The sequence below is a fragment of the Myotis davidii genome, unplaced genomic scaffold, assembly GCF_000327345.1.
Source record: "Myotis davidii unplaced genomic scaffold, ASM32734v1 scaffold2395, whole genome shotgun sequence".
Lineage (NCBI taxonomy): Eukaryota > Metazoa > Chordata > Mammalia > Chiroptera > Vespertilionidae > Myotis > Myotis davidii.
This window is the reverse complement of record NW_006286490.1, coordinates 1-3,351: the sequence shown is the minus strand read 5'-3', so window position 1 is coordinate 3,351 and position 3,351 is coordinate 1.

Below are 3,351 nucleotides of genomic sequence, written 5' to 3'. Positions count from 1 at the left end.
AACATTATTCCTGAGGAAGCCTATATGCTGGAGTAACTATGCAAAGATTTCAGGTCAACTAATATAAATATGTTGAAAGAAGTAAAGGAAACCATGTCTACAGAATAAAAGGGAATTAAAGGCATGACAATCATGCCTCACCAAAGAGAATATTAATATAGAGATAGAAATGAGTTCTTAAAAGGACCCAAATAGAAATTCTGGATTTGGAAAGTATAATAACTGAAGTCAGAAATTCAAATCTGCAGTTTAATGGTTGATTTGCACTGGCAGTAGAAAGAACCATAAACTTGAAGATGGGTAACCTGAGATAACCCAGCTGAGGAAATTTTTTTTAAAAGAATGAAGAAAAAGAACAATGGTTTAGAGACCTGTGGAATATGACCATGTGCAGCAACATTTGCACAATAGGAATCTCAGAAGGAAAGGAGAGAGACAAAGGGGCAAAAGGAATATCTGAAGATATAGTGGCTAAAAACTTCCTAAACTTGATGAAAACCATTAATCTATGAACTTAAGAAGCTCAACAAATCCCAAGCAGCATAAATACAAAAGGATCCCACACAGATAGACACAAACTGGTAAAAACATACAACAAAGAAAATTTTGACAGCAGCAAGATAAAAGCTACTGATCACCTTGAATAGAAGAGCATCAATACAATTAATGGCTGACATTTCACCTAAAACGATGGACGAGAGGGTGGTAGAATGTCAAATTCAAAGTGCTAAAATAAAAATACAAGAATTCTATATCCAGCAAAACTATCCTGCAAAAATGAAGGCTGAAAAAGGACATCCGCGAATAAGCAATGAATGAGAATGCACTGCTAAACCACTGAACTATTGACTCTAAGCAATGATATGAATGATCAAGAAGAAATAAAGAGACTAGAAATGGTAAATACATAAAGTGTTATAAAAGATAATATAGATACATTATTTTCATTTCTCTTAACTGTTTTAAAAAGACATAAAATTGTATGAAGCAATAATTATAATACTACATTGTTGGATTTATTACACATACACATGTAATATAGATAACAATAATAGCGAACAAGAGGAGGGAGAAAATTCAACTATATTAAAGCAAAGATTCTATTTTACTAGAATTAAGTTAGTATTAATCTGAAGTAGCCAATTAAAATGTATATTCTAATCCCTAGAGTAATGACTAAGAAAAAATGGTGAAAAAGTAAAAATATTCACAGAGAAATTAAAATGATATGCTGAAAATGTTTACTTAACACAAAAGAAAGTAGGCAAAGAGGAAGAGAGAAACAAAAAAGACAGGAGACTTACATAGAACAAACAAAAAATGGCAAAGATAAATACAACTAAACATCCCAATCAAAGTAAAATCCAATTACATACTATCTAGAAGTAACTCACATTAGATTCAAAGATACAAATAGGGTGAAAGGAAAAGATATCATGCAAACAGTAACCATAAGAGATCAGGAGTGGCTATATTAACATCAGACAAAATAGAATTTAAGACAAAAATATTACAAGAGATAAAAAGACATTTCATAATGAGAAAGATGTCAATGTATCAGTATGATATAACAATGATAAATATATACACACATTTAACATCAGAGCATCAAAATACATGAATCAAAACTTGACAAAATGAAAGTAGATTATAGATCATTTAACAATAACAGTTGGAGATATCTATACATATAGAACAACTGGACAGAAAATCATCAAGGATATAGAAGATTTGAAAAACATAATCGGCCAACTCAATCTAGAACATTCAACCCAATGACTGTACCATAAATATACAATTTTCAAGTGCATATGGACAGTTCTCAAGGATAGATCACATGCCAACCATAAAACACATTTCAATACATTCAGAAGGACAGAAATCATCAAAGTATGTTCCCCAACCATAATGGAATTAAAATAAAAGTCAACAAAAAGAAAAAATTATAGGTCAACAACAAGAAATAAATTGGGGAGAAAAAAATGGCGACTGGCAGAAAGGTAGGGAGGGAGTGTGAGAGCGCAAGGAAGTGATAGAGGAGTGTGTGGTGTGTGTGCATATGAGCTAGGGACAGTTAGATTCTGCAGGTCTTCTAAGGGGCTGCTAAACCGGGCAGTCTTAGGCGGCGGAGCCCCACTCCCAGCGTGGACACTCCTGGGCGGCCAGCACGGGCACAACGACTACGCCATCTTGGGAAACAGAGCTGCTTGAGACTAGGATCCTGACCTCAGCACCACCCAGTCTGATCTCAGACGCATACCAGGACCCTGCAGACACTGGGGACAGAGACCTGTGACCACAGCTACAGACCTACAGACACCAAAAGTTCAGAAATCCCCGCGCAGATCTGTGAGTAACAGAGCCCATCGCCCTCCCTGCAGGTGCGCGGGCAGCTCCATAGTAACTGATAGACCCACCCCTTGCCTGGGCCTCAGTGCTGCCACAGGAACTTTAGCCTGGAAGTGCGCGAGCACCTTGGAACTGGTCCCGTGTAGTGCCCACTTCAGGAGTCCTGGGCTGGGAGCAATCCCGGGAACACCAGGAAGGACCCAGGGACCCCGATTCTCTGGGAAGGAGGCAGCACATAGCACCAGTGACTTGACTGTGTTTCTTATCACCTGCGCCTGAGATCCCTGACTCCTTGTGCATTCAGACTAAGAGCCAGTGACTCCAATTCTTGGTGCAAGGGCACACAGGGACCCTGATTCTCAATGCGAGGTCACGTGAAGCAACAGAGACTCTGATACTGGATTCTTGGGGAATTCTAACTCCTGGCACACGCTAGGGGGCGCTGATTTTCAACATGCTCCAGGGGGGTCTCTGTTTCAGCATGGTGCAGGCAGGGTCCCTGATTCTAAGGGCGCACACGAGGCCACAATGAGCGCTGGCAACACTGACTCTGAGCGAGCCTGGTTCCCACCAACCCACAACAACAACACATCTTAGTGTCAGAGCTCTTTAGTGACACTAGGGTGGTGTGAGGCTCCCGAATCAGGAAGAAATGAAAACTGATATAGCTACAATCAAAAACACCATGGAAAGTTTCAACTGCAGACTAGAAGAAGCAGAAAACCGAATTAGTGAATTAGAAGATAAGGCAGAGAAACAGGCTCAATCTGAACAGCAACTGGAGAAAAAAAATTAAAAAGCAGGAGGAGAGCCTAAGGGAGCTTTGGGACAACATGAAACGAAGTAACATACGCATAATAGGGCTGCAAGAAGGAAAAGAAGAGCAGCAAGGATTAGAAAATCTATTTGAAGAAATAATGACAGAAAACGTCCCAGATATGGGAAAAAAGTTACACAAGTACAGAGAGTCTAAGCAAGATGAACCCCAAAAGACCCACACCA